The following is a 23,642-nucleotide window of genomic DNA, read 5'->3' as shown; positions in this document are numbered from 1 at the left end:
GGAAGTAGGATGGTATCCAGAAGGGGATGAAGCTGTTTGGTTTTGGACAAGAATTTAAAATACTTAAAGGCAACTTCATGGTAATGTCTGATAAACATGATCTGTGGATCGGCCATTGCACTCCAGCCTGGGTGACAGCGTGAGACTCCGTCTCAAAAAAACAAACAAAAAAATAAGTTGGTAAGGATATATTTTTTTGCCTATGTTCTGTTTCAACTTATGTAGATTATTATAAATTGATGTAAACCATGTGAGAGGAAAATGTGAATATAAAAATGCAAAGCCCTAACATTTGCTCACACACACACACACACACACACAAATCTTCTGAAATTTCATTATTTTCCCCTTTTCTCCCTTTAAAGACAGACCTATTATTATCTAGGGACAGTGAAAATGAGAAAAGGAGAATAAAAAGGAACAAAATGCAAGAGAGGAAGCTAAGCACATATTTCTGGGTATATTTTGCAGAAGACACAGGATGCAAAGTACAAGTGGAAGAGAAAGTGGGGATGGAGCCAAAGTTGAGACAAAAAAGGGAGCAGAAATAAAAGAAGGAAAATGGAGCCAGTCAGAAATTGCCCTTCTCTGAGCAGAAGAAACTGTAGAGAATAGTTCTGAATGATAACCAGGTAAAGGAGATCAGAAATAGAGTGGGAAGCAGGTTAGGAGGCTTAGCATTTTCAGGTTAGCAAGGTGAGATTTAAAAGGAGAGGAAAAAACATCTCCATGAACTCTCAGTTCTTATTTTTATTTTAGAATTAGAGCCCTGTGAGAAAGCTGACAATTGTATTTTAGCTCACAAATATTGTCATTATCCAGGATCTAAACCTTTTAGCTCTGTTGTGGCCTCTGTGGAGGAAAGATTAGGACCATGAATCATGGTATCATTCACATCTGTCCTTGGGCAGCTCCGGAAGATGTCCTAAGCCCCAGGTGACCTGATTCCAATTCATTAAAAAGGTGAGCCACATATATTATTTCAACAGTAAGTGTCCCAATGCTGATGATGAAGATGAGAAAATATCTTCCAGTAGCTTAATTTTTTTTCAGTTTCAATACTTTCAATATATCCAGTTTCAATAGTTGCATATAACTTAAAATATTTGGCTTTAATTGAAAATGTTCACCAAACTTTGAAAATGGGGAGGGAGAGTTGCACTTATTGGGGTTTTATGTATGTTTATTGCATCAAACACTTAGAATGTGTCTTGTACAGGTTCCAGTTTCCAGTTATTTAAAGGGATTGAGAACTTCAAGACTGAATCTGAGTGGAGACTCTGACATATAAATACACTTATACAATTGGGATCATACTGCATATGTTTTTATTATTTGCTTTATTCTCAACATTGTATTCAGAACATCTTCCCATGTTATTAAAAATTATTTTAGAAAAGAGAATCCTCGGCCGGGCGCGTTGGCTCACGCTTGTAATCCCAGCACCTTGGGAGGCCGAGGCGGGCGGATCACGAGGTCAGGAGATCGAGACCACGGTGAAACCCCGTCTCTACTAAAAATACAAAAAATTAGCCGGGCGTGGTGGCGGGCGCCTATAGTCCCAGCTACTCGGAGAGGCTGAGGCAGGAGAATGGCGTGAACCCGGGAGGCGGAGCCTGCAGTGAGCCGAGATTGCGCCACTGCACTCCAGCCTGGGCGACAGAGCGACACTCCGTCTCAAAAACAAAAAAAAAAAAAAAAAAAGAAAAGAGAATCCTCTTCAGTTTTTACATTCGTCCTTGTACTTGTTCATCATGGTGATGTTATGTTTTGTTAATGGTTGCTGCATAGACAGTTGCATGGTGGCTGGCTCTTATAATCCCAGCACTTTGGAAGTAACAGACGGGTGGGTCTCTTGAGTCCAGGAGTTCCAGAGCAGCTTGGGCAGCATGGCGAGACCCTGGCTATACAAATACAAAAAAATTAGCTGGGTGTGGTGGCACGTGCCTGTAGTCCCAGCTACTCAGGAGGCTGAGGTGGGAGGATCCCCTGAGTCCGGGAAGTCGAGGCTGCAGTGAGCCATTATAGCGTCACTGCACTCCAGACTGGGTGACAGAGTGAGACCCTGTCTCAAAAATAACAATAGGCTGGGCGCAGTGGCTCACACCAGTAATCCCAGCACTTTGGGAGACTGAGGAGGGCGGATCACTTGGGGTCACGAGTTCCAGACCAGCCATGGCCCAACATGGTGAAATCCCGTCTTTACTAAAAATACAAAAATTAGCCAGGTGTGGTGGTGCATGCCTGTAGTCTCAGCCACTCGTAAGGTTGAGGCAAGAGAATTGGTTCCGGGAGGCGGAGGTTGCAGTGAGCCCAGATCGCGCCACTGTGCACTCCAGCTTGGGTGACAGAGCAAGACTCTGTCTCAGAAACAAAACAACAACAAAATAATAATAATAATTGCTGTATCTTTAGGCGATCTTTGCAGTTTTTACAGTAGAGATTAAGCTACCTTTCTAAAATGCAGTGGGACATTTTGTTGGTTTTGTGCTCTGCAACAGTTTATGTAAACCTGTATTGGAATGACAAGAAGCACGATATTATTCCAAATCTTGTACTCATGCTAGTTCGTATCCTATGCCACTCTGTGGTCTCTTCCTCATCAATGTCCCTTCCTCATCAATGTCCCTGGGTTCCTGAGCAAAGCCTAAAGTAAGGCACTCTAAAAATTTTTACTGAATATTCAGCGATAATTTGAGCTTGTTCTTAACCCCAAAGAAAATACTATAGAAGAAAACACTAGGAAAAATAGAAGTTGATGGGAAAGATTCTCTTTGTTGAAGAGTGTAGGGTTCAGGAAGGGAGAGATTTTGCTTGGATTTCATTGTGTTAGAATAACATGTCATTTTCAAGGAACCAAAATCATACTGTGTAATGGACAGACTGGTGTTATAGTTCTACTTAAGGGTTGGACGTTTCACATCTTTCCTATCCCATTCACACTTTTGGTGACTGTGGGGTTCCCCCAAACACCATATTGCTCTGTGGATTAATCCACAGCGAGCTGGTGACGCAATCTTGTCAAGACCAAATCAAACGGGAATTCTTCAAGTCAAGAATGGAAGTCACTAAGCTCCATGAAAATAAGCAGTATATGTGAACTGAATAACCTACTTTGTTCCGGCCTTACGCCAACCCTGCACTTCCAACAGAACCATCTTCGAAGCTTCCTGGCCATCACTGCCCCGCCTCCAGCGTCGCCATCATTCCTTTCACGCCCCCTACTTCCCGAAAGTACGTTCTGTGCGCTATCTCACCCTCCTCTTGCTTGTTTTCCCTAAGGGGTGCAGCATCAGTTCAGAACTGAAAATCTCCCTATCCCACTTCTCGAAGCCATTAATCAGAGATTTCAGCAGGGTTCACGCTGATGACCCATCTAACTGCTCGTCCTCTCACAGTTTCTGACAACTGTGTATTAGTTTTTTCAAGTTTTAGAGGGTGTTGTAAATAGTTTTTAACTGTTAGTGAATTTTAATTTCAAACGAGGAACTTTTTATTAAGCTGAATCTTTGAAGTCAGCGCTTAAAAAGCTCCCTTCCCCACCATGTTACATTCCCTTTGTGCCCTATGTAAGAATCCTTCTTCGGCGGTTGGCCGCGTGGCCTAATGGATAAGGCGTCTGATTCCGGATCAGAAGATTGAGGGTTCGAGTCCCTTCGTGGTCGTCGTTTTTCATTCTCCGGTTTGAAAGATATTTATTGATTCAGAGCATTTTCCCTTTTCTTGCTCCGGTCTGGCTGCCAATTAACAACTAAAGGTAGAAGTCTTATTTAACGAGTATATACGGCGTGCCTGCCTTGTGACAACTGCTTTATAAAAGAACAAAGCAGAACTAGCACTTGGCCTCAAAGAGCTTACTTTCTACTGGACCTAACAGTTGAAATCAAGCAAACGCTGGGAAGAAAAAAAAAAAAAACTTGTTTCCACTCCTGTGAAAGAAATAAGTATGAGGATAAAATAAAAAATAAGGGATGGGGGCTTCTTTAGGAAGCATCCATCCTCCTGAAGGTCCTGAAGAAATGCTATTTAGCTGAAAAATGAGTATTTTTCAGGAAGAAGGAATAGCATTTGTTAATTCACTGAGAATCTGAAATCACTAAGTATTTTCAAAGTTTAGGTTGCTGAATTCTTGTGTGTATGTGTTTGGAGCTGGGAGTGGGTGGGTGCGGGGGAAGGAGTGGAAATCACTACAGAGAAAAATCAACAAAAAGGGATAAAGGGAGTTAAATTTCTGGCAACAAGATCTCTCACAGAGATTCTCTATGGCTGAGACTCTGAACATGGTTTAAAATTAGTGTTCTCCAGATTTTCACTAGCTACCAAAAAAGGTAACTCTCATCACCTGGCAAATAGTCATCACTTAAGCCTAAAGGCAGAAACCACCAAAAGTTTTAATCCAAACTGAGCTGTCCTCTAATGCAACCTGTATTAGGGTAGTCATGATAGGTTGAATTTTTGCAAGTCGGCCAATGCCATAAATTGATCTGAACATTACTGCAAAGAAAGCACAGCGAGAGCAGGATCAAGCAAGTTTTCATCATTTTTAATTGAGCTCCAGTCGCTTCTTGAGGAAAAGGAAGCTAAAATTGATTCTCAAGAACATTTGTTTCTGTGAGAATATGTGGTAACTGAATAAGAATTCTTTAAAAAGAAACAACGCAATTCCCAGATTTAACACCAACGCCAGTTAACATTTACCGAATGCATACACTGTGGCTGCACTATTCCAACTATGAGAAATATATTAATAGTCTTATTTTACAGATGTAGAAACTGACACCTAAAAGGGTATAATAGTTTGCCCAACACAACTAATAAAGGGTAAAGCTGGAAACTTAACCAAAGTACGTTCTTTCTGGAGCACAAGTCTCAATGTTTAAAACAAATTTTTGTTGTTTAATGGCATGATGCAGTGTGGTAAAATATATATAACATAAAATGTCACTTTAACTTTTTTTTTTTTTGAGACAGAGTTTTGCTTTGTCGCCAGGCTGGAGTGCAGTGGCGTGATCTGGGCTATCTCGGCTCATTGCAACCTCCACCTCCCGGGTTCAACCGATTATCCTGCCTCAGTCTCCTGAGTAGCTGGGAGTACAGGCGCATGCCACCACGCCCAGTTAATTTTTTGTAATTTTAGTAGAGACGGGGTTTCACTGTGTTAGCCAGGATGGTCTCCATCTCCTGACCTCGTGATCCACCCACCTCAGCCTCCCAAAGTGCTGGGATTACAGGCGTGAGCCACCGCACCTGGCCCTTGTTTTGGTATTTTAAAGAGACAGGGTCTCATTCTCACCGCAGTCTTGAAGTCCTGGGCTCAAAGAATCCTCCTGCCTCAGCCTCTCGTGTAACTAAAACTACAGTCATGTGTCACAACACATGGCTAATTTTTAATTTTTTGTAGAGATGTGGCAGGCAGCATGGTCTCACCATGTTACCCAAGCTGGTTTTGAACTCCTGATCTCAAGCAATCCTCCTGCCTTGACGTCCTGAAGTCCTTGGATTACAGGCATGAGCCTCAGCCCCTCACCTTTTGTCTTTTTGAAATCGCCTATTCTAGATATTTCATATAAGTGGAGTTACACATTACTTGTGTCCTTTTGTATCTAGCCTATTTCATCACTAAGCAAAATGTTTTCAAGATTCATCCATCTCAGCATATACCAGCATATATCCTATATTGTATGTATATTCTTCATTTTAAAAAATTTTTTATATTTTGATGCCTATTCTGCTTATGCATCTTTATTTTTGTTATTTTGCTCATCTGCTCATCTGTTGATGGCTGGATTCTCCTTTTAGCTATTATGAATAATGCTGCAATGAACATTGGATTACAAGTATCTGTTTGAGTCTCTGCTTTCAATTCTTTTCGGTATACACCTAGGAGAATTGCTAAGTCATATGGTAAACCCATGTTTAGCTTTTTAGGAACTACCAAACTGGTTTCCACAGTGACTTTATCATTTTACATTCTCACCAACAATGCATGAAAGTTCCAGTTTATCCACATCTTCACCAACACTTTTTCATTTGCCATTTTCCTGATTATAGCCATCCAAGAAAGTTTGAAATGGTACCCCACTTTGGTTTTGATTTGCATTTCCCTAGTGAATAAAGACAGAGTACTTTCCATGTGCTTATTAGCTATTTATATATTTTCTTTGGAGAGGTGTCTATTTGAATTCTTTGCACATTTTTTTAAACTGGGTTGCTTTTTCAGTTGTATTAAGGTTTGTGTTTTGCGTTTTTTGGGGTATATCTGGATGTTACACCCTTATCAAGTATCTGATTTGTAAAACTTTCACCAATTCTATATGCTCTTTTAACAGTCTAATGTCCTTTGATGCATAAGTTTCCAATTTTGATGAAATTCCATTTATCATCTATTTGTTGTCTTCGAGATGGAGCTCACTGTTGCCCAGGCTGGAATGCGGCAGCATGATCTAAGCTCATTGTAACCTCTGCCTCAAGATTCAAGTAATTTTCCTGCCTCAGGTTAGTGTCCAGAACTAGTGGGTTCTTGGTTTCACTGACTTAAAGAATGAAACTATAGATCCTCATGGTTGAATCTTAGTTCTTAAAGAGTGTGTCTGGAGTTAGTTCCTTCCGATGTTCATCTGTGTTTTGAGTTTCTTCCTGTTGGTCGGCTCCTAGTCTCATTGGCCTCACGAGTGAAACATGCAGACCTTCGTGGTGAGGGTCACAACTCAAGACCGTATGTCTACAATTGTTCATTTCTCTGGATGTGTTCACAGTTCTTGCTAGCCTCAGGAGTAAAGCTGCAGACCTCCACTGTGAGTGCTAACAGCTCACACAGGAAGCACACACGCAAAGATAAGCAGCAGTAAGATTTATTACAAAGAGCAGAAAAAAAAAAAAAAAAAAAAAAAAAGGCCAAAGCACCACAAAACAGCAGATCCCCAGCAGGTTACGGCTAGCTGGCCCGGGCAGCCTGCTTTTATTCCCTTATCTGGCCCCACCCACATTCTGCTGATAGGTCCATTTTACAGAGAGCTGATTGGTCTGTTTTACAGAGAACTGATTGGTCTGATTTGACAGGGTGCTGATTGGTGCATTTACAATCTCTGAGCTAGACACAGAGTGCTGATTGGTGCAGTTACAATCCTCTAGCTAGACATAAAAGTTCTCCAAGTCCTCACCGGATTAGCTAGGTAGAGTGCTGATTGGTGCATTTACAAACCTTGAGCTAGACACAGGGTGCTGATTGGTGCGTTTACAAACCTTGAGCTAGACACAGAGTGCTGATTGGTGTATTTACAATCCTTTAGCTAGATATAAATGTTCTCCAGGTCCCCACTAGATTAGCTAGACACAGAGTGCTGATTGGTACATATGCAATCCTCTAGCCAGCCATAAAAGTTCTCCAAGTCCCCACCTGCCTCAAGAGCCCAGCTGGCTTTGCCTAGTGGATCCCGCGCTGGGGCCGCGGGCAGAACTACCTGCCAGTCCCGCGCCACGTGCCTGCGCTGCTCAGTCCCTGGGCGGTCGATGGGACCTGGGCGCCGCGGAGCAGGGGGCGGCGCCCGTCAGGAAGGCTTGGGCCGCGAGGGAGCCCACTGGTGGGAGGGCGGGGGGCAGGCTCAGACATGGCGAGCTGCAGATCCCATTACCTGCCCCGCGAGGACGCGCTGAGGCCCGGCGAGCGTGGTGCAGGTGGACCCGCAGTGCTGGGGGATCCGGCGCAGCTGCTGGCCCAGGTGCTAAGCCCCTCACTGCCCGCGTTGAAAGTCTGTAAATACACCAATCCGCACCGTGTGTCTAGCTCAGGATTTGTGGATGCACCAGTTGGCACTCTGTATCTAGCTAACCTGGTGGGGACTTGGAGAGCCTTTATGTCTAGCTAAGGGATTGTGAATGCACCAATCGGCACTCTATCTAGCTCAAGGTTTGTAAACACACCCGTCAGCACCCTGTGTCTAGTTCAGGGTTTGTGAATGCACCAATCAGCACTCTGTATCTAGTTAATCTGGTGGGGACTTGGAGAATCTTTATGTCTAGCTAAGGGATTGTAAATACAGCAGTCAGCACCCTGTATCTAGCTTAAGGTTTGTAAATGCACCAGTCAGCACTCTGTGTCTAGCTCAGGGTTTGTAAATACACCAATCTACACTCTGTATCTAGCTAATGTAGTGGGGACGTGGAGAACTTTTGCGTCTAGCTCAGGGATTGTAAACACACCAATCAGTACCCTGCCAAAACACACCAATCAGCTCTCTGTAAAATGGACCAATCAGCAAGATGTGGGTGGGGCCAGATAAGAGAATAAAAGCAGGCTGCCCGAGTCTGCAGTGGTGATTTGCTTGGGTCTGTTTCCATGTCGTTGATGCTTTGTTGTTTTGTTCTTTGCAACAAATCCTGCTGATGTTCATGCTTGGGGTGCACAGTACTTTTATGAGCTGTGATAGTCACTGTGAAGGTCTAGCAATTTCACTTTTGAAGCCAGTATTAGACTATTAAACCCACTGGAAGGAAGAAATAACTCCAGACGCACCGCCTTATGGAGCTGTAACAGTTACCACGAAAATCTAGTAGCTTCACTCCTGAATCAGCATAAATTACGAACCCACCTGAAGGAAGAAACTAAGCACATCCTAACATCAGAAGGGACAAACTCCCAACACGCCACCTTTAAGAACTGCAACACTCACCGAGAGGGTCCGCAGCTTCATTCTTGAAGTCAGTGAGATCAATGAACCCCCCAATTCTGGACACGTAGGGATCACAGGTGTTGAGCCACTGTTCCCAGCTGCGTGAAGATTCATCTCTCCTAAAGAGTTTTTTCTAATGGCTGTAGCTCTTGTATTTATGCTATATACAAAAGAGTTTTTCTAATGGCTGTAGCTCTTATATTTATGCTATATACAATATACTATAATGTTTACAATGTCTGAACCCCACCCGTAAAAATGAAAGTGCCATAACCTGGTCATCGTGAGAACCATAAGTGTCCCCAAATATATAATATTAGCAATGCCCTGGCTAAAGACTAGTGTATATTAGTACAGATAAAGAATTAGCACAGATAAATTTTACATTCACCGCCCAAATAAAGTATTTTAATGCTCAAGGGGGGCCAGGCACGGTGGCTCAGGCGTGTAATCCCAGCACTTTGGGGGGCCGGGGTGGGTGGATCACGGGGTCAGGAGATCGTGACCATCCTGGCTAACACAGTGAAACCCCGTCTGTACTAAAAATACAAAAATTAGCAGGGTGTAGTGGCGGGCGCCTGTAGTCCCAGTCCCAGCTACTCGGGAGACTGAGGTAGGGAGGGGAAGGTTGCAGTGAGCTGAAATCTCGCCATTGCACGCCAGCCTGGGCAACAGCGAGACTCTATCTCAAAAAAAAAAAAAAAAAAAAGCCTCAAGTGTTGTACTCCATAGTTTCCCTTTAATGAAAAGCTGATTCCTTTTTTGAAAAGAACTTCATCTTTTTTATCTCAGAGTTTCCTTTTAAAAGAAGAAGCAGGCCAGGCGCGGTGGGTCACGCCTGTAATCCCAGCACTTTGGGAGGCTGAGCCGGGTGGATCACGAGGTCAGGAGTTCAAGACTAGCCTGGCCAAGACGGTGAAACCCCCGTCTCTACTAAAAATACAAAAAATTAGCCTGGCATGGTGGCACGCGCCTGTAATCCCAGCTACTCTGGAGGCGGAAGCAGAGAATTGCTTAAACCTGGAGGGACGGAGTTTGCAGTGAGCCGAGATCACGCCACTGCACTCCAGCCTGGGCGACACAGCGAAACTCCATCACAAAATAAATAAATAAAAAAGAAGAAGCATGTGTTAGTTTCCACAGTAAGTGAAGATAGGCCATGTCACAAATAAACAGGGAACAACACTCGACTGTATCTCATAGACAAAGGAAACCTTGAGAAGTTTAACACTGTATCAGTTTTAGATAGAACACAATAGTTACATTGTTAGAACAAAGTACTTAAAGAACTGGTGTTACTTTTTATTCTTTATTTAAGAGCATAACTTAACAATAGTCCCACTTGGTCAGGCCTATGATCCCCCCCAGTCTATTACTGTATGATTCTAAAGCTGTGGGAGGAAGCAATGCCCTCCTACATATCAACTCATGAATTACATATACATCTTCAAAAGATCAGAGATTTCCATTTTAACCATCTCGTCAATATTTCTACATAACTTTAAAATATTTTTATTTTCACTTTATGCCACTTCTTAAAACTGAATTTCAGCGAGTACACTATATAAGTCTAGGATTTAATTCTATTTATTTTAATTTAACTCATTTCAATAAACATTTATGGAATGCAAATGCCAATCACTATGCCAGCTACACGCATACAAAGATGAGGAAGAACCGTCTGGTTCCCTTTCTCTCAATTTGTACCAACATCACTAGATCTGTGTGACAGTCTGGGAATAGGACTACACATAGTGGTCCAAGTTTTGAACAAAGACAAGAAAACTATTTCTTTTTTCATTTTTATTTTAGTTTTAGTTTTTTGAGGAGGGGTCTCACTCTGTTGCCCAGGCTGGAGTGCAGTGGCATGAACACAGCTCACTGCAACCTATTCCTCCTGGGCTCAAGTGATTTTCCCACCTCAGCCTCCCAAGTAGCCAGGATGACAGGCCTGTGCCACCACGCCTAGCTAATTTACTTTCTGTAGAGACAAGGGTCTCACTATGTTGCCCAGGCTGGTATCGAACTCTTCGACTCAAGTGATCCTCCTGCCTCAGCCTCCCAAAATGCTGGGATTACAGGTGTGAACCACTGCACCCAGCCGACAATTGATTTCTTAATACCTTTCAACTGATACCCAGTATTTTATAAGCCTTTTTGGATATAGTGAGCATCTTTTCCTGAGAGAGACAGCAGGGAATCATAAATATTACAAAGCTCTGTTTTCACAAAGGAAGTCTCAGGAGTGAGTGACAATTTCGCCTACCCTCTGAATATCAAAGTTTTCAAACAACTACAGGCTCAGACAAAATACTCTTCATTTCCCATCTAAGAGTCGGGAACTTAGAACTGGTCACTGGGTGAGACTGACGCTTTCCTTAAGGAGGATAATGACTGAAAACACATTTATTTCTGCTAAAACAAGTTCTAGGCAACCCATTTCCTGGGCATGTTCTTGACAAATTTGCTAATGTTAAGTGAGGCAAGAAGCTGCCATTCAAACATTTCAAAATTGTTATATTCAAGATATTTCCCTTCTATATCTACTCTCTAAAGGTCAATTACTAGAGAAACCCAAAGTTTTACACACATTCATCAGAGGTATAAATCTTTTTTCTAGGCCGGGCGCGGTGGCTCACGCTTGTAATCCCAGCACTTTGGGAGGCCGAGGCGGGCGGATCACGAGGTCAGGAGATCGAGACCACGGTGAAACCCCGTCTCTACTAAAAATACAAAAAAATTAGCTGGGCGTGGTGGCGGGCGCCTGTAGTCCCAGCTACTCGGAGAGGCTGAGGCAGGAGAATGGCGTGAACCCGGGAGGCGGAGCTTGCAGTGAGCCGAGATTGCGCCACTGCACTCCAGCCTGGGCGACAGAGTGAGACTCTGTCTCAAAAAAAAAAAAAAAAAAAAAAAATCTTTTTTCTCTGATACGGGTTTTCTTTTTAATGTCTAAAAAGGTTCTGATGGGAAATAAGACCTTCATTTTGAGTAAAGCATTTTCCATATTCAGGGCAATGAGGAAGTCTTTCCCCTGTATGAATGTTGGGATAGTTAATGAAGTGTGAGCTCTCAATGCAGACTTTCCCAAATACTTTACTTTTATAAGGTTTCTCTCTTGTGTGCAGTCTCTCATATGATGTCAGACCTGCATTGTGACTAAAGCTTTCTCCACATTCCTTAAAGTGATAAGGTTTCTCTCAGTGTGTACTCTATGATGCTTAAGAAAGAGTGGGCTCTGATTAAAAGCTTTCCCATGCATACGATATTTGTAGGGTTTTTCTCCAGTATGTATTCTCTGATGTTTGAGATGGCCAGAATTCTGAAGGTCTTATTGCACACATTACGCTTGTGGATTTTTCCTCCAGTATGAAGCCTCTGATGTTTACTAAGATCTGAGCTCCAAATGAAAGTCTTGCCACACTGATCACATTCACAGGGTCTGTGAAAAGTACAGCTTCTATAATGCAGGCTTTCACGGTGAAGGCCCTTCTATGCTCATCACACTTATAAGGGTTCTCCCCAGTGTGGATCTTCTGGAGATAGAGGCTGGTGTTCCCACTGAAGGCTTGCCACAAACTTTATATTTACAGGGTCTCTCTCCAGTGTGGATCCTTTGCTGTTGAATAAGATTTGATTTCTTAGTGAAGAACTGTCTATATTCATCACATTTATAACCCCGCTTTCCCATAAGTATTTTGTTCAGTACAGTTTCCATGACTTCTCTATGATCTATCTCTTTTTCCTGGGTTGAAAATGTTCTCTGTCTCACCAACAAAGGATTTTCTTAGTGCCTCTCATACCTGCCCTCAGGGTCACAAATGTTTTCAATTGTAGGATTTAAGGGATCATCACTTTTCCATCTGCCCAGGAACAGTGAGTGAGACGCTACTTCTTCGGTACTTTTTGGACCCCTAAAATCATGCTTACATTTCTAAACCTATACTCAGGCCAGGCATGGTGGCTCATACCTGTAATCCCAGCATTTTGGGAGGCTGAGGTAGGAGGATCACTTGAGCCCAGGAGTTTGAGACCAAGCTAGGCAACATCATGAGACCCCACCTCTAAAAAAAAAAAAAAAAAAAAATTAGCTGGTCATGGTGGTGTGTACCTGTAGTCCCAGCTACTCAGGAGGCTGAGATGGGAGGATTGCTTGAACCAAGAGGTCAAGGCTGCAGTGATTGTGCTATTGCACTCCAGCCTGTGCAACAGAGCAAGACTCTGTCTCAAAAATAATAAATAAACCTACACTCACCTTCTGAAATAAAACAACAAAAAATTATTTAAATTTCACTGCTAAATAAGAGCAGTAAGTTCTATTTCCCTTCAACAGATTTGTAAATTTAGCTGTAAATGAAGGATTTGAATACACACAAATTCACACTAAACTCTAGTTTCAGTGTTTCCTATCTTGTTGGCTATATGACCTTAGGCAAGTCACATAACTTTGTGCATCTGTGTCTTTGCCTACAAAACATGGACAACACTTGCAACCTCAAAGGGTTATGAAAGCACACAAAACTGTGCCTGACACACTGTAAGCATTATTAAGTGTCAGTTGCTATTGTTACCATTGTTATTGTCATATCTCAGTATCCCAACATGTTACTTATCTTAAATTGAAAAAGATTAAGCAACGTTACTTGCTATTTCTACAAATTCTTTCTTGGTTATTAAAATGTCATGTAAGTAGCTTTGTAGCAAGTCTTGTGTATAGTAGTTCCTTGCTATATACCTGGTATAAAGATGAATAAGATGCCCTCTTGAAGGCCACAACCTAGAGATGTCCTTCAGTTACAAGGCAGTGTGGTAAATACCGTAAGAGTGAAGCATAAGAGCTTTGGGAGTGCAAAGAAGGCATTAACAGATGCCTGAGAGAATCAAACAGAAAGTTTTGCAGCGGACAGGTTGATTGGGCTATCTTAAAACATAAATACAAATAATCAGAAAAAGGGAAGGCAGTAAAAGCTTTCTAGATGGAAAGTAAATACATACAAAGTGATTAAGGCACTTTTTTTTTTTTTTTTTTTTTTTTGAGACGGAGTCTCGCTCTGTCGCCCAGGCTGGAGTGCAGTGGTGCAATCTCGGCTCACTGCAAACTCCGCCTCCCGGGTTCACGCCATTCTCCTGCCTCAGCCTCTCCAAGTAGCTGGGACTACAGGCGCCCACCACCACGCCCGGCTAATTTTTTGTATTTTTTAGTAGAGACGGGGTTTCACCGTGGTCTCGATCTCCTGACCTCGTGATCCGCCCGCCTCGGCCTCCCAAAGTGCTGGGATTACAAGCGTGAGCCACCACGCCCGGCTAAGGCACTTTTAAAATGGTACTTTTAGACAGTTGAGAACAGTTTGGTTTAGCTGGAACACAGATTGAATATGAAGGTGAAAGCAGATAAAGCTGAAAATGTAGGCTACATCATGAACAGTCTTGTTGCCAGGATAATGAATTGAACCATTAACAGATGCTAAGAATGTGCGTAGGCCTGGTGTGTAGGCTCACGCCTGTAATCCCACCACTTTGGGAGGCCGAGGCCAGTGGATCATGAGGTCAGGAGATCTAGACCATCCTGGCTAACACAGTGAAACCCCATCTCTACTAAAAATACAAAAAATTAGCCGGGCGTGGTGGTGGGCGCCTGTGGTCCCAGCTACTTGGGAGGCTGAGGCAGGAGAATGGCGTGAACCCAGGAGGCGGAGCTTGCAGTGAGCCGAGATCGCCCCACTGCACTCCAGCCTGGTGACAGAGCGAGAATCCGTCTCAAAAAAAAAAAAAAAAAAAAAAAAGATGTGTGTAATATTAGCTTTGAGTTTTATGCAAGTCACTATAGTGACAGTGTGAAAGATGGTCTTCAAGCAGAAAATGGACAAGACTGGCCGGGCACGGTGGCTTACGCCTGTAATTGCAGCCCTTTGGAGGCCGAGGCAGACAAATCTTGCGGTCAGGAGCTCAAGACAAGCCTGGCCAACATTGTGAAAACCCGTCTCTACTAAAAATACAAAAATTAGCCGGGCGTGGTGGCACGGGCCTCCCAGCTACTCGGAAGACTTAAGCAGGAGAATCGTTTGAACCAGGGAGGCAGAGGTTGCAGAAAGCCGAGATCGCGCCACTGCACTCCTGGGATTGATTGATTGATTGATTTAGACAAAAGGTCTCTGTTGCCCAGGCTGGAGCGCACTGGTGTGATCTCGGCTCACAGCAACTTACACCTCCCGGGTTTAAGTGATTCTCCCACCTCCGCCCCCTCGAGTAGCTGGGACTACAGGCGCGCACCGCCATACCTGGCTAATTTTTGTATTTTTTGGTAGAGACAGGGTTTCACCATGTTGACCAGGCTGGTCTCGAACTCCTGAGCTCAAGTGATTCACCCACCTCAGCCTCCCAAAGTGGTGATCCTGGATTTTAAGCAGAATAGGGGACATACCACTACCCACTTATTGAACGTATTCTAAATAAGTTTTCTTATCCTAAAGTATTTTATATTCCAATATTGGAATCGCCTGAGTCCAGGGTGGTCAAGGCTGCAGTGAGCTATGATTGTGCTACTGCACTCCAGCCTGAGTGACAGAGTGAGACCCTGTATAAAAAGAAAGGAAGGGAGGGAGGCAGGGAGGGAGGGACAAAAATGATAGAAAATAGATTGTCAGTTGCCTGCAGGTTGGGGGAGGTTGGGAGATGGGGAGTGACTGCCAAGGAGTATTTTTTTTTACCTCGAGGTGATAAAAATGTTCTAACACTGATGGTGATAATGTTTGCACAACTCTGAATATTCTAAAAGTGATTGAATTGAATTGAGTGGTGTGTAAATTATATGTCAATAAAGCTGGTAAAAATTTAGTGATTCAATAAAATCCTTTATTTGGTCAATGTACAGTATTCTGTCAGTTGAGACAAAAGTTACATTCTAATTTAGCTTTAGATTTTGTATCTTCAGCTTCTTCTATCTAGAAAGAAAAGGCATTCACTAGTAATTATTAGGATGATTGTTCATTGTTATGTACAGATAACCTCAGTGACTTATCTGATAGTCCTTTAACAGACAGGAGTACTAGTGTAGTTACTTTGTTTTTATGTAACTAGGTAGGTCTTACATAATGTCTTATTTGTCTGAATGAACGATTATTGAGTCTTTAGCAGAGGAAAAGAGATAATCTCTCTGCACTGAAGATTATTTTAATGAGTAGTGTAAGTAATGATATACACAATATGGGATATTATCTTGGCCTTAATGAACCATGTATTCTATATACAGAATACGTGGCTTCTGTAAATAAAAGTTTCCAGTATTGGAATATAAAAATATTTAGGATAAGAAAACTTATTTAGAATACATTCGATAAGTGGGTAGTGGTATGTCTCCTCTTCTGCTTAAAACCCAGGATCACCACTTTGGCAGGCTGAGGTGAGTGAATCACTCGAGGTCAGGAGTTCGAGACCAGCCTGGCCAACATGGTGAAACCCTGTCTCTACTGAAAAATATAAAAATTAGCCAGGTGTGGTGGTGCACGCCTGTAGTCCCAGCTACTCGGGAGTCTGAGGCAGGAGAATCCTTTGAACCTGCGAGGCAGTGGTTGCAGTGAGCCAAGACCGCACCATTGCACTTTAGCCTGGGTGATAGAGCAAGACTCTGTCTCAAGAAAGAAAGAGAGAAAGAGAAAGAGAGAGAGACAGAAGGAAGAAAGGAGAGAAGGAAGGGAGAGAAAGAGAGAAGGAAGAAAGGAAGGAAGGAAAGAAACACAATTTAATTCAGTTCAACTGCAGTTGAGCGTTTGTTGGGGGCGGGGCAAGGTTGAGATGAGGGTAAGGAAGGAAGGAAAGAAACGCAGTTTAATTCAGTTCAACTGCAGTTGAGCATTTGTGGGGGGACGGGCGGGGGTGCGGTTGGGGTGAGGGGTTGGAGACAAGCCCAGGTTGGTCTTGAACTCCTGGCCTCATGTGATCCTCCTTCCTCAGCCTCACCCAAATGCTGGGATTATAGGTGTAAACCACCGTACCCAGCAGGACAGTCAAGAAAATTGAAACTGGAAAGTATCTTGGCCTTTTACCCCAAATCTACACAATTTTACACAGTGGCAGTGCTTTTTCCTCTAACGCTATAATAGAATTCTGCAGGAGAATTCTTTCAGGGAGTTCACCTTTTGTTTTATTAGAGAGCTAAGTAACCTTGGGAGGTTGGGCTGACTTTGGAAGCCTCTGGAAATAAACAGGGGTTTAACAGATATTAACTTCATCCCGCCTTACAGATAAATGCCATTTTACTTTGAAAAGCAGTAGGTGGGGGTGGGGGGCGAGAAACAGGAAATTCCATCAGTTTTGTGAAAGCTTTTAGAGGATAATGTACTCTGTTCCATGAAAGAATCAGAAATGTGAGCAATGCAGGGAGAAGTAAGGTAAATCCAGACAAGCAGGATGGATTCCAGATGAGAAACCGTATCTTCCATGGTGAATTTTGAAATGAATTTAAAATCTCCTATTACATAATCTGCAGTTTACTTTGTTTTCTTGTTGGAGAAAGTGGTTGTGTGGAGTCCAAGTGTGCAGAGGGCACCTAGGATTCCAGAGTTAATGGGACTGAAGGGAAAAAAGCGTAACCTGACCCAGATTCTGCTGCTCACCGCTCCAAAGCCAAATACTAGAGGGGAGGTTTGGTGGGAGGAGAAGCTGCTTTTAATCCGAAAGCCAGCAAACTGAGAAGATGGAACACTAGTGTTCTAAAGTACCACCTTAAATTTTAAAATTTACCATAGGTTTTTGTTTTTTTTTTTTCCTGTGACAGAGTCTCACTCTGTTGCCCAGGCTGGAGTGCAGTGGTGCAGTCTTGGCTCACTGCAACCTCCGCCTCCCGGGTTCAAGTGATTTTCCTGCCTCAGCCTCCTGAGTAGCTGGGATTACAGGCATCTGCCACCACACCCAGCTAATTTATGTATTTTTAGTAGAGACAGGGTTTCACCATGTTGGCCAGGCTGGTCTCAAACTCCTGACCTCAAGTGATCCACCCGCCTCGGCCTCCCAAAGTGCTGGGATTGCAGGCGTGAGCCACCACTCCTGGCCTACCATAGGGTTTTATTTATTTATTTATTTATTTTATTTTTTTGAGACGGAGTCTCACTCTGTCGCCCAGGCGGGAGTGCAGCTGGCAATGTTGGCTCACTGCAAGCTCCGCCTCCTGGGTTTAGGAGATTCTCCTGCCTCAGCCTCCCGAGTAGCTGGGACTACAAGCGCCCACCACCACACTCGGCTAATTTTTTGTATTTTTTTATATTTTTAGTAGAGACGGGGTTTCACCGTGTTAGCCAAGATGGTCTCAATCTCCTGACCTGGTGATCCGTCCGCCTCGGCCTCCCAAAGTGCTGGGATTACAGGCGCGAGCCACCGCGCCCCGCGGTTTTAAAATTGACATTTGGTATGGGAGGCATGCAGGAATGGTGCAGGGTGCAGGGTCTGTGTTTCTTGTTCCCACGGCTGTCTTGGATAGTTGCCTGTCCAGAAGCCTGCTTGGCTTTATCTTGACTTTGGCCAAATGGTGAGGATAATTGTTGAGACTCCCACCAAGTGGGAGGATTCTGCAATGTGGGCTCAAGTGCCCGGTTTAAGCTTCTGGGGATTCTTAAACTGGTGCATAATTAGATAAGCATGCATTGCCGAAGGGTAGGGTCTAGAAAGGGAAAGAATGGAGAGGTGAGAGGGGAGAAAAGGAAGAAAAAGAAAATGAGTGATTTTTAAAACTGAGGTGTCTGGTTATAAGAGGCGAGAGAATGAGGAGAATTAGGAAGCAAAGGGAGAAACAAAAGGGAAGGTTTCACAGAAAACATTACAATGGTCATTAATTTTGAGACTAATACTTCAAACCTCCCTATTCATTTACCCTCTTTTCTCTCCTTTTCTTCTTGTCATCATTACCTTGAAGTTAATGAAAATAAGAATAAGGGAGGAGACCACCTCTCATATTGTCTTATGCCCAACTTCTGCCTCCAAAGAAAGAAGTAAAAACTAAAAGGCAGAAATGGAATCCACAGGCAGACAGCCCAGCACCGCGCCCTGGGCCTGGTAGTTAAAAATCAACCCCTTACCTAACTGCTGGTGTTATCTATAGATTTCAGACATTGTATGGAAAAGCATCATGAAAATCTCTGTCCTGTTCTGTTTCGGTATGATTACCGGTGCATGCAGCCCCCAGTCACGTACCCACTGCTTGCTCAATCGATCACGACCCTCTCACGTGGACCCCCTTAGAGTTTTAAGCCCTTAAAAGGGACAGGAATTGCTCACTCGGGGAGCTCGGTTTTTGGAGACGTGAGTCCGCTGATGCTCTCTGCTGAATAAAGCCCTTTCCTTCTACAACTCTGCATCTGAGGGGTTCTTGTCTGCGGCTCGTCCTGCTACAAGAATACGTGAAAAACTTCCATAAAAGCACTTGTAGGCCGGGCGCGGTGGCTCACGCTTGTAATCCCAGCACTTTGGGAGGCCGAGGCGGGCGGATCACGAGGTCAGGAGATCGAGACCACGGTGAAACCCTGTCTCTACTGAAAAATACAAAAAATTAGCCGGGCGTGGTGGCGGGCGCCTGTAGTCCCAGCTTCTCGGAGAGGCTGAGGCAGGAGAATGGCGTGAACCCGGGAGGCAGAGCTTGCAGTGAGCCGAGATTGCGCCACTGCACTCCAGCCTGGGCGACAGAGCGAGACTCCGTCTCAAAAAAAAAAAAAAAAAAAAAAAAAAAAGCACTTGTATATAACAACGTAAATGTCATAGAATTTCTCAATAAATGACCATTACTATTTCAAACAAAAAAAGAACACTAATTGGCCAAAAAATTAGTTCATGTTGGAGGGTGCTTGCTGAGATGTAGTGAGATTGATGTCTACAGTCTCTACTTCTTAACAGATTTGTCAAAAGATATAATGACAACAAATTCAGTTAAAAATCTAACTGGCTTTTATTTGAGATTCATGAATGAGGCATGAATCCATTATACAAAAGAGAGTGAAGTTTCCCACTGGGCAGTAGCAGAATAGTAGGTTTTGTAAGGTGGGAAAGGAAGCAGAACAATAGTGGGGGATAGCTGATTCGTGAACGTCAGGTTGCTTTTCTTGTTATGTTAAAGAAAAAATTATTCAATGATACTTGTTGCTAAAGTACAGTAGGGAAGACTGTGTTCAGGACCATTGCAATAGGTATAGAGACCGCTGTAATGGGCTATTGCAGTGTGGAGAGAGATTAGGCTTGTTAAACGAAAATTGTAAGAGGCCATTGTTTTGGACTGAACTCCTGTGCTAGGCCCCAGTACACCAGACCAAACCAAAATAGAATCACTCGTGCTAAATGCCACATAATCAAACTTTAAGGAAGCAGATCGATCCCCTAACAGACGAATCTTTCCTGAAAACAGGAGATGCCAGTCAACCTGAATTAGGTTAACAAGAAAGTCCCCTCTCCTTAACCCTTACAAAAAAAGGAACTTGAAGTAACCTGATGTTAACCAACCAGCATTTCCCCCCCGTATTGTTCTGTTTCCTTGTTCCCACCTTAGAAAATCCATTGTTCTGCTATTGCCCAGTGGGAGTTTTCATTCTATTTTGTAGAACGGAGGCTGACCTAATGCATGAATCACAAATAAAAGACAATTAGATCTGTAACTCAGTTTGCTTTTTTTCTGTTGACAGGCTCTACTCCAAACATAGCATGGGCAAGTGGAAATGTATAGCCAGGGATCAGGGTGGGAGTCAGTGGATGGAAAATTACTAAGAGGAAACATCAGGGATAAGCGGAATTCTGGCTAAACCAACCTAACAGGTTTCTTGCTGAAGACCCACCAGGGTGATCAGACATCACCTGGGCAATGGTGGAGGATGAGTAACCTCATCAGATATGAGGATGATCAGATATCAAGGATGATGGGTTCTTGCTAAACTGATTTAGCAGGGTTCTTTGCTAAATGGATTTTACAAGGCAGTGCACAGATGGGTCTAGGAGAAGGTTCAGGAGCCTGACTAAAGTTTGGCCAAGCAAAGAATTTTTATCAGTTAAAACAGAGGGGACTTCTTTGTTAACCTGACTCAGGTTGACTGGAATCTCCTCTTTTCGGGAAAACCTGGTCTGTTTGGGGGATATGTTTCCCTAAAGTGACAGTTTCATTTTATGGCATTTAGCATGAGTGACTCTATTTTGGGTTGGTCTGTTGTAGTGGAGCATAGTGCAGGAGGTCAATCCAAAACAAGAACTTCTTATAATTTTTGTTTAAAAAATTCAACTCTTTTTTTTTTTTTTTTTTTTTGAGAAGGAGTCTCGCTCTTTCACCCAGGCTGGGGTGCAGTGGCGCGATCTTGGCGTTCACGCCATTCTCCTGCCTCAGCCTCCCGCGTAGCTGGGACTATAGGCGCCCGCCACCTCGCCCGGCTAATTTTTTGTATTTTTAGTAGAGACGGGGTTTCACCGTGTTAGCCGGGATGGTCTCGATCTCCTGACCTCGTGATCCACCCGCCTCGGCCTCCCAAAGTGCTGGGATTACAGGCGTGAGCCACCGCGCCGAGCTCAACTCTTAAAACCCAATTCTGGCCGGGCCCGGTGGCTCACACCTGTAATCCCAGCACTTTGGGCGGCGGAGGTGGGCGGATCACCTGAGGTCAGGAGTTTGAGACCAGCCTGACCAACATGGAGAAACCCTCATCTCTACTAAAAATACAAAATTAGCGTGGTGGCACATGCCTATAATCCCAGCTACTCGGGAGGCTGAGGCAGGAGAATTGCTTGAACCGGGGAGGCAGAGGTTGCGGTGAGCCGAGATGATGCCATTGCACTCTAGCCTGGACAACAAGAGCAAAACCCCATCTCAAAACAACAACCACAACAGCAAAACACAATTCTATGAAATTGTATTAGCTGAATAGTGGAAGGATGTGTTCAGTTTTGAAGGTAATAATCGCATCAATGTCTTATGTGAATTCTGTCAGAAAAAAGTATAAACAAGTTTTAAATGGAGAAAAAAGATTCCTGAGTACCTTGTCAGGGGCATTTTTCATTGATTTTGTGTTATCTTATAACTCTTCAAATTATAGAAAATTGAGAATAGTCCAAATGATTTTCATCCATAGAAATACAAATGAACTAAGTTCAGTGGAATACAATTGATCATTGCTCTGAATATTGACAAGTCTTTAAAAAATTTGTTGCGTTGGGCACGGTGGCTCGCATAATTCCAGCACTTTGGGAGGTCAAGGCCAGCAGATCACTTGAGGCCAGGAGACCCCATCTCTAAAAAAATTTAAACATTAGCCAGAAGTGGTGGTGCATGTCCCAGCTAATGGGAAATCTGAGGTGGGAGAATCACTTGAGCCCCAGAGGTGGAGGCTGCAGTGAGCCATGATCACATCACTGCATTCCAGCCTAGATGACAGAGGGAGAAACTGTTTCAAAAAAAAAGTTAATTTTTGTTAAAAAATAGTTACAGAGTTTTACAAAACTACTCTTTAAGAGGAACTTTATCTTTCCCGTTTTACTCACAGATGCCTCTTGGAATTATCGAGAAGATACTTCAGCACTTTTTCCCAACTATCCTTTGCTTTGCCCTATAGGAAGAGGAATGATTAATCTGAGTGAGTGTTAATAAGAGTTTTTACCTTCTTTGGCTCACATGTCTCTTTTGGGTGGCATTAATGTTGTCGATGGAAAGAGTCAAACTCTGTAAAATATTTGAAGAGATTTATTCTGAGCCAAATGTGAATGAACCTGTGACACAGCCCTCAGGAAATCCTGAGAACATGTGCCCAAGATGTTTTGGCTACAACTTGGCTTTATACATTTTTAGGAGACATGAGACGTCAATCAATACATATAAGATATACATTGGGTTGGTCTGGAAATGCAGACCTGACAGTGGGGGTGCTTCCAAGTCATAGGCAGATTAAAAGATTTTCTAACTGGCAATTGTTTGAGTTATTATCAACAGAAAGTACTGGGATAAAGGGTTGTGAAGACCAAGCTTTTATCATGCAGATGAAACCTCCAGGTAGCAGGCTTCAGACAGAATATAAAATTTTTCTTATTAGACTTAAAGAGTTTTTTTTTCATTTCTTATTTTTTTTTTTTTTTTTTTTTTTTGAGACAGAGTCATGCTCTGTCGCCCAAGTTGGAATGCAGGACAATCCCAGCTCACTGCAACCTCCGCCTCCCGGGTTCAAGCGATTCTCATGACTCAGCCTCCCGAATAGCTGGGATTACAGGCATGTGCAAACATGCCCAAATAATTTTTATTTATTTTCTTGTATTTTTAGTAGACACAGTGTTTCACCACGTTGCCCAGGCTAGTCTCAAACTCCTGGATGCCAACAGTCCTCCCACATGGGCCTACTGAAGTGGTGGGATTACAGGCATAAGCCACTACACCCAGCCTAAAATTAACCTTTTAAGATCTAATATAACAGCCTCAGAAAAGCCATTTATGGCAACATCCTTGCTTTTTTTTCATCTAGAAACAGCTGCTATCTCCTCCTCCTCATACGATCTTCCTTTTTCCAACTCACGTAGTTCTCCAAAAAGAACTGTCATTTTTTTTTAGAGTCATCAAAGGTACACTTACCTGCTCATCTGAAAAAATCCTCATTAGGACAGCGGCTGTACATGAACATGTTATATTATGCCATATATATACACACATTTATTTATTTATTTATTTATTTATTTTGAGACAGAGTCTCACTCTTGTCGCCCAGGCTAGAGTGCAATGGCGCAATCTCAGCTCACTGCAACCTGTGCCTCCCTGACTCAAGCGATTCTCCTGCCTTAGCCTCCCAAGTAGCTGGGATTACAGGCGCCCACCAACATGCCCAGCTAATTTTTGTATTTTTAGTAGAGACAGGGTTTCACCATGTTGGCCAGGCTGGTCTCGAACTCCTGACCTCAGGTGATCCACTCACCTTGGCTTCCCAAAGTGCTGGGATTACAGGCATGAGCCACCGCGCCTGGCCAACTTTTATATGTTTAATA

The 23,642-nt window shown here is 43.3% G+C and overlaps 1 non-coding gene across 1 annotated transcript; it reads left to right on the top strand.

Annotated features, from left to right (window-relative positions):
• The first annotated feature begins 3,592 nt into the window (after nucleotides 1-3,592).
• TRNAR-CCG (transfer RNA arginine (anticodon CCG)) lies at nucleotides 3,593-3,665 on the top strand. Its single transcript has one exon. It is a non-coding gene; the product is annotated as a tRNA-Arg (tRNA).
• Nucleotides 3,666-23,642: the final 19,977 nt, after the last annotated feature.

Source organism: Symphalangus syndactylus, chromosome 23, assembly GCF_028878055.3.
Source record: "Symphalangus syndactylus isolate Jambi chromosome 23, NHGRI_mSymSyn1-v2.1_pri, whole genome shotgun sequence".
Classification (NCBI taxonomy): domain Eukaryota; kingdom Metazoa; phylum Chordata; class Mammalia; order Primates; family Hylobatidae; genus Symphalangus; species Symphalangus syndactylus.
This window is presented reverse-complemented; position numbering and strand designations above follow the sequence as displayed.